This window comes from Leucopleurus acutus (assembly GCF_964270905.1).
Source record: "Leucopleurus acutus genome assembly, chromosome: 1".
In the NCBI taxonomy this organism is placed as follows: Eukaryota; Metazoa; Chordata; class Mammalia; order Artiodactyla; family Delphinidae; genus Leucopleurus; species Leucopleurus acutus.
In genome coordinates this window covers 692,879-705,276 of record NC_139142.1, presented here as the reverse complement: position 1 = coordinate 705,276, position 12,398 = coordinate 692,879, and the positions used below count along the sequence as shown (strand labels likewise).

The 12,398-nt window shown below is 67.4% G+C and overlaps 1 protein-coding gene across 1 annotated transcript in view; it reads left to right on the top strand.

Moving 5' to 3' along the window:
* The first annotated feature begins 1,621 nt into the window (after positions 1-1,621).
* INF2 (inverted formin 2) overlaps positions 1,622-12,398 on the top strand; it is a 28,279-nt gene continuing 17,502 nt past the window's right edge. The window contains exon 1 of the mRNA XM_082834606.1: positions 1,622-1,720. The gene's annotated coding sequence lies outside the window, so the exon portion shown is untranslated. The remainder of the gene's footprint in view (positions 1,721-12,398) is intronic.

Sequence of the window (12,398 nt, the reverse complement as noted above, 5' to 3'; positions counted from 1 at the left end):
CGTGGGTGTATGCTGGAGGGGGCCGGGGGCGGTGAACGGACCGGGCCCTCGGGTAAGGCCATGCAGGACACCCGCCAGACCAGGACAGCCGGGACTGTGCCCACCTGCCCCAGGCTGGAGCACAAGGGAGAAAGCCCTGGGCAGGAGCCAGCTCTGGGGGCGAGAGAGCTTCCCTCTTTTCCATCAGGGGAGGGGGCCTCATGCCTGAGTGTGCCACGGAAGGGCTGACCCAGTGGCCAAGCCATAGATCCCTGGCCAAAGCCAGGCCTCCCGCTTCAGCAACTTGGGGAGGCCCAGGGTTCTGCCTGCCCCCCACCCCCGATGGTAAGGGCCGGGGGCACAGGGCACCGGAGGCCCCGCTCGACACTGCTCTCCCAGCTGGGTCACCCTCCCCAGCCCAGCCTGAAGGCTGGAAAGTCACTCCCCACCTTCCCCCCCTGCACTTCTCCATCCACTGGATCCACAGACACACCCACTGATCACAGCCCGCTGCAGCCAGGAGCTAGGTTGGGGAAGCAGTGAGTCAGCGACTGGTGTCACCCCCAGAGGTGCCCACTGCTGGGATCCAGGAGGGCATGGAGGGGCCTGAAATCCAGCTCGGGGAGGATAGGAAGGCTTCCAGGAGGAAGCCACACCTGCTCCACGGGAGGGTCGAGGAGAGGGGCCGGGAGCCAGTAGGGGCGCTGGCCAGCCCTCCAGGCAGAGGCAGGCCCGGCCCTTAGAGAAAGGACTGGCGCATTCCAGGGACAGCAGAGTCCCGGCAGCGCCCCGTCAGGGAGCGGCCTCCACATTCACACATCCCCTGGCTGGAGGGTGTCCGGGAGCCAGCGCACCCTCCCTGGCGGCTCACCTGGGCATGCCCAGCCCTCAGGGGCCCTCGTTCCACACCGGCCTGCTGCCAGAAGCTGCTCCCTCACTGGGGCCGAGCCAAGGAGACTTCAGGCGCTGTACACGCTGCTCCTATCCCCACCGGATAGGCGCAGGCTGGGGGCCGAGGGGTATGGCTGGCCCCAGGGAGAAGCGGGAGCAAGGTTGTGGAGCCGCCTGGAGCTGGCGCTGCTCCCTCTGCCCTGAACGGCCCATCATGAGCCCTCTCCACCCACACTACCCCCACCGTGGTTCAGACACTGCAGGTCTCGGGAGAGGTTTGGCAGGACAAAACCACAGTGGAGACACTTCACCACGTGTGCTCATCTCACCTGGTAACCTTTAGGCGTAATTGTCAGTCTGTTTTACAAATGGGGGAGCAGTGGAGCCCAGGGAGGGGGCGGACAGTGAGGGCTGAGGTGGGGAGACCACTTCCAGATGTTTCCCAAGACGCGCCCACCCCTTCCCCGTTCTGTGTCTCACTCCCCAGCGCCACCCCGGCCCACGAACAGCGAAACTGGCAGGGCCGGGAACCTGTCGAGCCGCGGTGGAGGCGGCCCGGGTATTTATAGCCGCGGGGAGATTCCCTCTGCGCCCCGGCCCAACTGGCAAGAGCGGGCGGGGCCTCTCCCGGCGCCCCCCCCCCGCAGACTCCGCCCCGGACGACGCCCGCTCCCCACGTGGCCGCCGGCGGGCGGGGCTGGGCGGTGCCTCTTCTTCCTCCCGCGCGCCCAGCGGAGCCGGAGCCCTAGCTGTGCGGAGCCCCGCAGTGGGCCGGCAGTCCGCGGCTCCTGACTCGACGCGGACCGAGCGCTGGCCTAATATACCCGCTCTCCGCCGCCGTCCCCTCCCGGTAAGTCGGCTACCTCTGGGCCGGCCAGGAGCCGCGGGGAAACTGAGTCCGGGCCATGGGGGCGCTTGCGGTCGGGGAGTGGGGTTGGGGGAGCGGCGTGTGCGCCCGAGGTGGCGCCCAGCAGCCCCGCGCCCAGGGCGGCGGGATCCCGGCTCCCAGGCGGGGACCCTGCGGCGCCCCGGCCCCGACGGTTCGCGCCCCACCCCGGACTGCCGGCCCCGGTGCGGAGACGCCGCCCGAGCGCGCGCTGCCCTCGAGTGGTGGGGCCGAGGGTCGGCCGGGCCTCTGCCCTGTCCGGTGCCGGCAGAATTTACCCGCCTCGCGGCTGCTACATCCTGACCATGAATCAGCCACAGTTGGGGAAATAAACTTCAACTTCAAGTGGCACCACAGGCATGCGGCGGCCTGCGGCCCCGCCTGGGCTGCTGGGTCTGTAGCCGCCTGGATGCAGGTGGGCGCACACGGGGCCCTGGCACCCCCATAGGCAGGCCTTGGGGGAGCGAGCCCCCGTCACTACTCCGGGTTCCTCCAGAATGGGGCTGGTAGTCTGGCCCCGTGCTGCGCCGGTCCCACTCCTGGGCCCCTTTCCTGGGGAGGAACCCGGGAGTGACCGTAGCCTCAGGAGGGAATCCGCGCTTCCACCAACACTGGCTGCTCCTGGGGAGGCACGTAGGGAGACTGTCTGTCTGGCCTCCTGAGCCTCTGTGACCCAGGCCCCAGGCTGCATGGTGGCCGGCCTCAGTTGTGACCGCAGCTTTAGTGCCCCACCCCAGCTGGACACACACACCAGGAGTCAGGGCACCTAAAGTGGCCATGACCCCGCCCCAGCTGGGAATCAGGAACAAGGCCAGAGGTCAGGCACACCCACGAAGGAGCTGGAGTTGCGTAGTCCCCTCCCCACCAGCCCCGCCCCCTTCTCCCTCTGGCAGTGGGAACCGACCAGGACTCTGGCCTTCTCTGGGCCTCAGTCTCCCCACCTGCACCCTGAAGGGTGGGGACAGTTGCTCAGGCGTGAACCTCCTCTGTCGCCCAGCGGTGAAGGAGTTGGGGACCCAGAACAAAGCCCCAGACCCCGTCATGGTGCTTCCCAGGGTGGCAGGCTCTGGGTAGTGCGCGCTGCAGCCCTCTTGTAGCAGCTGCGGGTGGGCGTCTGGTTCCAGGTCTGGAGTCTGAGACTTCGCACTGTCCCCACTCCTCTCCAGGCCAGCATCAACCTTCTGCTCAAAGGGCCAGGTTGGTGCGGTAGGCCCGTCCCGACCGCTGCCCAGGCCCACCCTCCCGTCTCTTCCACAAGAGTTCCCGGCCCCCAGCTCGGGGCTGACAGGTCATCGGGGCAGGTGGGCAGGCGGAGGGGGCACTGCCGGGGGCGCGTGAACCCAGGTGACCAGGTGGGGCTGCCCCTCCCGTGACCCATCCAGGCCGCAAGTCCTTTGAGGCTCCGCTCATTGGCGGCAAAGAGTTAACCGTCAGGTGGGGGCCCCCGCTTTGTGGAGGTGCTGACAGGCTGTCGGAGCTAATTGCACACACCTCACATTTGGGACCTGGAAGCTGTACCCTGAATAGATTCCATTTGCCTTTCGTCAAAGTGCAATTGTTTTCCAGGTTGGAAAAGTTAGTGGTTTGTGGAACCGCAGGAGGGATGGATGGTAACTGGTTGATGATGGGCCGCCGCCCTGGGTGCAGGTGTGGCCAGCTGGCCTGGCCTGGACCCTGGCGGGGGGCTTTCCCTGAAGTGAGCTCGAGCCCCTGGCTTGTGAGGGCATCCAGAGGAGGAACGCAGAGGCGAGGTCCCCCCACGGTCTGAGGGTCTGTGGGCTGAATGAAGGAAGGAGACGAGGGCCGAGTGAACCAGCCTGCCGCGTTCCCACCGTGATCTCTGACCCTCTCGCCGTCCTGGGTAAGGGTGGGTCTTGGGATTCTTGTCTGTTTCACGGGGAAGAGGAGACTGAGACGCGGGGTGGTTCGGGGACAGAACCAGTGCTGTGCTCCTGGCAAGAGATGTCTGTGCAGCCCCCGCTGTGTGTGTCAGGCTCATGCTCCCCTCGCCGCTGCGGTGGCCGGAGCGTGGCATCCACCACGCTGGGCGTGCGGGACGTGCTGCCCCGGGGGCCGGGGGAGAACTGGCCGGCCCCCGGGGAGCGCTTGGAGGCCAGGGCTGTCCCCCTGCCCCTTATCGCCGCAGTTCCCACAGGAAGAGCACATGGGTGCAGCAGCCTCTGGGTTCCAGGCCTGATGCCCTAGGAGCTAGGAGAGCTTTGTCCCGGCCAAGCAGCGCCGCCTGCCCCGGCCCCCAGTGCGGGGCGGGGATGCCGGCCCACCCTCAGGGCACCCACCTGTGTGAGTGCAGATCAGAGCAGCCAACGCGGACGGACAGCTGCCCTGGAGCCCGGGAGCCGCCGGCCCATCAGGGTGGTGGACCCTCCTGGCAGTGGCCGGGGGCGGGAGGGGCGGAAGCAGTCGCAGGTGGGTGACTGATGAAAAGGCCCCTCTCCCTGGGCTGTCCGAAGCAGAAGGCCGAGGGCCAAGGCCGCGTTCTTCTTCCGCCTGCCCGGCCTGCCCGCCCCATCGTTCTTCTTCCGCCTGCCCGGCCTGCCCGCCCCATCGTTCTTCTTCCGCCTGCCCGGCCTGCCCGCCCCATCGTTCTTCTTCCGCCTGCCCGGCCTGCCCGCCCCATCGTTCTTCTTCCGCCTGCCCGGCCTGCCCGCCCCATCGTTCTTCTTCCGCCTGCCCGGCCTGCCCACCCCATCGTTCTTCTTCCGCCTGCCCGGCCCCCCCATCGCAGCCCTCTGCCCCAATGCAGCTTTCCCAGCGGCACCTCCCGGGTGCCCTGGGCAGCGGCCGCTGCTCACAGGCTGCCAGAGCGTCCTCAGCCCCCCCATCCTGTGAGCTGGGCCCAGTGGGAAGGGAGGGGGAGGGCAGACTGGAGGACCACCGACTCCCAGGAGGTTGTGCCTGGGCCCACCCGCTCGGGAAGGTGGAGGCCTCCCTGGGAAGGGGTGCAAGGCCAGCGCTGCTGGAGGCCGGCTGGCCGGGGCCATCGAGCGAAGCCCCGCATGGGTGGGAGGCGCACGCCTGGGGAGGTGGAGGCTGTTTCTGCTTCCTGTTTTGCAGGTGGCGCTGCCGAGGCCTAGCATCGAAGGGGAGCGCTGCGGCTAGAGGGTGCAGTGGGCCGGGGGCGAGGGGCGGGGCCGCGTCCCAGCCCTGGGCGTGGCTTCCCTGCGTTTCCTCTGAGACCCCGCTCGGCTGTGTGAGCAGAGGCCGGCCCCAGCCCCTGCTGTGCCACACAGTTCTGGTTCCCCCACTCCACACGCGTCACGCCGTCCCCGCAGACCCAGCCGGTGGGGCAGGGGCTTCTCCATCCCTGAGCTTGACCTTGGTCCTCGCCAGGTGCTGGTGGATGTGGGTGTGAGTGCCAGCATGGGCCCTGCCCAGCTGGGTGATAGGGCCTCAGTCTCCCCGTCCGGCCTGGTCCCGGTCCTCTGGGGCCCTGGGATGTGGCCTCGGTGTGCAGCCTGCCTCTCCCACCATCCATGTCCCCGAGCCCGTGTCCCCATTTTTGCTCCAAGTATGTACAGCTCGGCACTGCCGCCTGCGCGCCGCAGCCGGGAAACAGACATCTGCTCTTCACCCGGCCCCAGGGTGGGGAGGGGGTGCTGCCCGTCCCCCTTCCCGGCCTGGCTCCGCCACCCCACGTGCACAGGCGTGAGTGGCCTGAGAACGCCAGCCCCGTGTGCCCAGATAGGATGCTGCCCGCTTTGGGGACATCCATGGCCCCTGCCTGGTGTTTCCAGGCTATCGACGCAGGGGCCGGGCCAGGCCGTGCAGCTGGAGGCAGAGCCGTCGGGGCCGCCTGTGGCAGGGGGCAGAGCGATGAGAGGGACGGCCGGGACGAAGGCCCAGGGGTAGGACCTGGGAGGTCGCCTCCGAGAGGAGTAGGGGAGCCGCCTGGGAGGGGCCTTACTGGCCAGGAGGCCCGGCGCCTGTGCAAACGGTACTGGCCCAGCCGACCCACGGTCCCTGGACAACATTCTGGCCATTTTGCAGATGAGAAAACCAAGTCCAGGATGGGCCTGGCCCCTCGGTGCCCGGCAGGGAACAGCACACAGCCCGGTAGGGCCGGGTTCCTGGCACGGGCTCTCGGGGGTGGGTGGCCCAGGGTCCCACTTGCCCGGTAGGGCCGGGCTCCTGGCACGGGCTCTCTGGGGTGGTGGCCCAGGGATGCTGAGCGGGACTGGAGAAGGGGCACGCGCCGTTCCAGCTCAGTGTCGGCCACGGCAGCCTGGCCGAGGTGACGTCACGCACAGTGGACGGGTAGGCAGCGGGGCACAGCGCTTCCTGGCAGTTATGGGCCCGCTTTGCAGGTGGCATCCGTGGATCTGTCGGCAGACTGGGGCGGGGAGGTGGCACCAACATGCTGATCCCTGTGTGAGGACAGAATCCAGGGCCCAGCAGGTCCTGTGTGTTGCCCAAGGGACACGGCCAGTCAGCAGCAGGGCCTGGTCTCAGCTAGAACTTGAGCTGTCCCCTGCCCCCAGGCCCTGGCTGCAGCCCGTGGCAGTGCCAGGCTGTGCAGGCTGGGCCCCTCCCTGCCAGTCTGTGGCTTTGTTCTCCCTACTCTGGGCAGGCAGCCTGGAATGGGGACGTAGGACAGGCGGGGGTGGGTGGGGGCCCCCTGGGGCAGGCAGTGGGTGGCCTTCATGTCCTACCCCAAGACCCTGAGGCCTAGACAAGCACAGGGCGATCAGGGCCTGAAGCTGGCCTACCCCTTCCCTTCCCTGGACACCAAGGGTCCTCCTCCCTGCTGGGAGAGGCCTTTCCTGAGGGCAGCAGGGGGCCGGGGGGAGGGACACGGGGCTTCCTGGAGGAGGCTGCTCTGAGCTCTGTCTGGTCTTGGGGGAGAGAACCCACGCAGAGGGGACGCTGGTGGCGAGCCTGAGGTCTGCGTGCGGCCCAGCGGAGCCCTGCAGGTGGAAGCTGTGGCCAGACGCCGCCTTGCCACCCGCGGGGCCACCAGGTTCCTCGCCCTCGCTCACTCCCTGACCGCAGGTCTGCACCCATCACTTCCCTCAAGTGTTCGTTGTCAGAGCTGACTCACCGCCAGAAGGCGGCAGTGGCCTCTGTCACCGTTGGCCCCTGAGCCGGTCCCCTCCCTCCCGGCCTGGGATCCCCCAGAACCTGGCCCAGAGCCCTGAGACTGGCAGAGGTGGCCAGGCCCTCTGGGCGCTCCCCATTGGCTCTGCCTGTGTGCAGCTGGGGAGGCCGAGGCCCAGAGACCAGGTGACAGCAGGAGGCGAGGACAGACCCGGTTCCTGTGAGCCTTCAGGGCACTTGGAAGCGAAAGCCTGGCTTCCTGGTGTGGGTACCTCCACCCTTCCTGGCCTCTCCCTGCATCCGAGCTGGCTCATCCCCAGCTGGGATCTGGGAATAGGGCTCCCAGATCACCCCCAGCCCCGTACCAGAAGCCCAGACACCCACAGGGCCAGCTCAGGGCTGCACTGCAGGGACCCTCCGCCCCGTGAGCCCAGGAGCCCAGACACCCACAGGGCCCAGCTCAGGGCTGCACTGCAGGGACCCTCCCCCCCGTGAGCCCAGGAGCCCAGACACCCACAGGGCCCAGCTCAGGGCTGCACTGCAGGGACCCTCCCCCCGTGAGCCCAGGCAGGGCGGCACCGCCTGCCCCAGCCCCGGCTGCTTTTCCTGTTCACCCGAGTCAGTTCCCTGCTCCAGGACCGCCCTATGTGGCTCCCACCAGCTTCTGCTGCTAACAAGGAGGGTGTGAGCAGGCCACGTCGGTCACGACGCCAACCTGGTCCAGATCCCTGGGCACGGTGGGCCACCCGGGCCCCCGGCCCTTCTCCACTAACTAACCGTACAGAAGACCCAGCTCCCAGGTCCATCCCTTCACCCCTGGTGGCCCGAGCTGGGGGTGGGCCTGCTCGAAGCCCAGCGCCCTCCGTGAGATGCTGCTGGTCTCCTTCTGCCATTTGGCTTGCTCTGCCCCTTTATAATCGTGAAAATGGCCATATTCACCGTGGGTGCATCATCTCTTAGCGTTTGGCACGTGTCTCATGCGACACGTCACATTTCACGTGGCTGGAATCCCACACAGTGCGCCTGGCACCCCGGTTGTCACCTCTGGGTTTTAATTTGGTACTGCCGCGAATGTCTTGGCGCCCACCCACCTCCCAGCGGGCCCCTCTGTCCCGCTGCTGGATGCAGTGAGGGCTCCGGAGGCAGGGGCCTCACACCCCCTCCTGGAGACGGCAGGTGAGGCGGGCAGGAGGGCTCCTTGGACGGGAGACGGGCCAGGGACCCGTGAGGACCCTGCGCACTCCACGCCCAGGTACGGGCAGGCGATGGGTGGACGTGCAGTTCCTTCCCGGGGGCCCACTGTGCACAGGACCCCCTACCTGGGATGAGCCCACGGGAGGTGACCCACACAGTTGAGTTGAGGCACCCTGAGGGCTCGGGGCCTGGTGAACATGACACAGGAGCCGAGATTCTGGAAAGGAGGGGTAACGGGGTCACAGCAGGGCAGCCTCAGCTCCCCCTCCTACCCAGCAGGGCCCGGGCTGCCCCTGAGCTCCAGGAGCTGCCAGGAATGTAATCCAAGAGTTGCCAGGCAGTGGAAAAATTTGGGTTCTTGTAGGAGCTAAAAATACAGTGTGGCAGCCCCTGCCTTCCAGTTCCGGAACCCCCCTCCTGCCGTTTTACGCCCACCCCGGGGGAAGACGAGCTAACTCTTTGCACCCGCCCCCGCCCTCGCTGGCTCTGGGCCCAGAAGCACCCCAGCCCGTTTGCTGATGCTGGCAGGGCTACCCCAAAGCTGTCTCCCCAGCCTCAGGCAGCCAGTCCCCCTCACCGGCACCTTCCTTAGCCCTGGACCCCGCTCCGGCCCCAGAGCCCCTCCTCCGCCAGCCCTTGCAGGGACTGAGGAACAGAAGGCCTCACCCACCTCCACAAGGTGCCAAGTGCTTACCCCGAGTCTGGGCTTCCCCACCCTACCATGCTGCTCAAAGTCCAGTGGATCCGTGCAGGGCCTCCCAGCAGCCGTGCCCAGCACACAGCTCAGCGCCCAGTGCCTGCCTGGACCAGCTCGCCCTCTCTGGCTCAGTTTCTCCATCTGCAGGGGCTGGTCTGGGAGGTCTGGGAGGCCAGCTTTGACCCTGCCCCCGCTGTACGCACGCACTCAGGTTGATGACCGCCAGGCAGGGGCGGTGGCTTCCCGAGAGTGCCCAGCTGCCCAGGCATGAGGGTGCCCAGGTGGAGGTACCAGGCTGGCCAAGTGCAGGAGGGGAGCCAGAGGGAGTCTGACGAAGTGGCATCTGTGTGGGCTGGGCGCGTGCCCGTGAGCAGGACACCCGGATCGGTGGGCTGACCCTGGGAAAGCTCAGAGGGAGACCCTACCTTCTGAGTCCCCGTCCGAAGGGGAAGGCATGACCCGGCCCAAGTGGAAACTCCACGTTAATGGAAGGAAAACGGTGAACGTGAAGGATCCGCGGGCGACATCCCACTGACGTCAGCCTCAGGGTCTCTCTGCAAAGGGTCGCTGCCCCTGTAGCTCTGGTGCAGGGGTGGGGCGGACTGCTTGGAGGACAGAGGGGGGTGCTTCAGTCGCCAAGGGCCGGGGGCTGGCCTGAGCCACCTGAACTTGAACCCCTGGGAGCCCCAGGTGGTCGTGCTCTTCTTAAGCCTGCCGCACTGGCTGCATAAAACGGTCTGCCCTTCCAAATTCCCGTGCTGGCCCTGCTCTGGGCAGGCTGGCCACACCCCTCATCTGGGGGGGACCCCCCCCCGCAGAACTGGGAACACAGTCCTGAGCTTGGGGCCCCGCCCTGACTAGACTACACTGGGTTGGTCCCCGTGGCTCCGCCAGGTCTCGGCGCCTGGACTGGCTGCGCGGTGGGCCAGGGCTGAGCGGGGCCCGAGGGCAGAGAGGCAGGCATCCACGGACAGGATGACAAGAGCCGGGAGAGCCCTGCGCGCTCGCTCTGCCCACCGGGTGCAGCTTCTGCACGGAAACCCGCTGCAGCCCTCTGACACTTCACAGATGGAGAACAGAGGGGCAGAGTAACTTCCCTGGGCGCACAGCCGGTGAGCCCAGGAAGGAGGCAGCAGCTTCCACCACGCTCCCTCCCACGCAGCGTCCCGGGTGTTGTCAGGAAGGGCCGTCCCCACAGCCTGTGCTCCTGAGGGCAGTAAAGGTTGATGTCCTCCGGTGCTCGCTTTGGAAGTGCTCAGCCACCGCCCGGACGGGAACAGGCAAAGGCTGTTTATTCCAGGCCGCTGCGGCCAGGGAGTCGTCTGCTGGCTGGTTCCTACAGACCTAGAATGTTCCATACACACGTAGCCATCTACATGCGTGTTATATAATATATGTTAATACGTTAAAATATCTTCTGTGTACAGAAAGCTTCTTTACAGGAAAAAGGGGGCCTCGGTCGTGATGGGGGCTGCGGGACTGGGAAGCTGGACGGCGCATAGGACACGGGGCGTCCGCATGATGGCTGGGGGCACGTCCGGTTTTACCCAGTTGGTCCTCAGTCGGAAGCGAGGACAAAAACAGTGGAAGCCATGGGTTACAGATCAAGTCCCGGCCGTGGGGGTGTCACAGGGCGGCTGTAGGGCTTCCTGGGCTGTCGCTAGAGATGGAGGTCTGACTTCCTGCAGGTCTGGCGCGGAGGGAGCTGCTTCCTGGGCTGGTTCCTGTGATGGTGGCCGGGTGTCGCGGGCTGGTGGCTGCAGCTGTGGCTCAGAGTTCCGTGTTTATATATGGTCTGGTCGTGGTCCATTTATGTATTCAGTCTTTATCCTGAACAGCAGTTGGAACATTTCTAGGAGGATGTCCTTGGCCCAGGGCCTGACAGCCCTGGACGATGTTGGGCACCCTGGTGGGCATCACAGAGGGAGAGAAGCTGCCCCACCCAAGCCTCTGGGTCACTAGCTGAGCTTTTGCTCTCCAGCTGGACGCCCCGTGCTCACCGGGCCGCGGCCAGCCGAGCCCTGCGCACCGTCGCCGCCCCACGCGGCGCCTGGGGCAGAGCTGGCTGCCAGGGCACGTGGCGTAGGATCCTTCGTGGACAGGTGGCGGGCAGGGCTGGTCCCCTGCCTTGCTTCTGCTCCCGCAGACCCAGGGCTCCCGTGGGGGGGTCTTTCAGGACAGCAAGCCTGTGGGCCCGGGAATTGGGTGTGCACTGGGAGGACGGGGCGGCACCGGGAAGGGTGGTTCTGGTGACGTGGGCTGCCTCTGCATCCAGGGACCCCTGGGGCTCTTGGCTGGCGAGGACACTGGGAGGCCAGAGCGCTGGCCTGGGAGAGTTCGCGCTCTGTCCACTCAGCCTGTGCCAGGCAGCCAGGGACTCGGGCCAGTGGAGGCGGGGCGGGAAGGGAGGGTGGGTTCTGGGTCCTCCTTAAGCGGCAGCACCCGCGGCGGGTGGCAGTGTGTGCGGAGGTCCGTCTGCCGCGCTCTCCGTGTGCTGGTGGGAGCGGCCCCCTCCCCTCCACTGAGAGGCTGCCTGGGAGGGATCAGGGCCACGGCTGGTACCGGGCAGCTCACTGGTCAGCAGTGATGAGAAGCCAGGAGAGTGTGAGGGGCAGCCGGTGGCAAGGCCCAGAATCGATGGGCCGAGGCAGCCGGAAGGTCCTGAGAGTCTGGGTGAGTGCCTGGGGGTCTGAGGCGGCCGGGCCTGGGAGGGTGCAGTCACGGGGCGGGCCCCGGCTTTTCCAGCCGGCCTGGCCCAGCACAGGACCCAGGCCGTGGGGGCCCCTGGGGGAGGGCTGAGGGGCACCCCACAGGCCCCTCGCCTCCCACCCCTCAGGATGCTGCCAGCAGCCCGACGCTGGTGCAGATGAGGGAACAGGCTCGGCCAGGGGCTGCTGGGAGCGTCAGAGCTAGGGGCACTTGGGGGTCAGCCCCCTCTCCCCCCGGCCAGGCTGCTTCCTGGAAGGACCCCATGGGTCCCGCAGGGCAGGTGGGCAGGGGGAGGATGAAGGGTGGGGGGAGGGTGCTGGACTCCTGGTGCGGACCCCCTGCAGACAGAGGAGGGGCGAGGATGCCCAAGACCCTCACCCAGGCGGAGGGGGAGCAGGACCTCCGAGAGAGACAGCAGCGCGCGCTGGGGCCGCGAGCCCCGCCGGGGACAGGCCCCTGGGCTCCTGGCCCCATTCAGCCTGTCTCCTGTGACCTCAGGTGGCCCCGCGGGTCTCCCCTCTAAGTTGTTACCAGGGCCAGCAGCCCTTAGGGTGACGCTGCACTGGACATCCAGCATCTCGAGGGCCTCAGGCCGCCCTCCGGGGTCCAACCTCAGCTCTGCCATTTCCATCTCTGGGGCCGTGGGCACGTGATCTGGTTTCCCTGGGTGCTGCCTCCGTGTCCGCTCCTGTGAAGTGGGGGCGTACTGTGCCCGCCTGCCGGGTGGTGGGAGGCCAAGGGTCGGGGTGGGCAGTGCTGGCACCAGGCCCTGGGCATGAGGCACAGTGGTGTTGCCGTGCCCTGCCCCTGAGGCCTCCCCCCACGCTGCCCTTCTCACACGCTAAATATAAGACCCAAGCCATACATGGTCGCAGAAGAGCCTGGACTGCCCCTGATCTCTGGGGGCCAGCCCCAGGGTCTGTGGTTGGGGACAGCATCACAGCCCAGGGCCCCAGGGAGGGGCCTCGGTGGGTGTGGTGATGACAC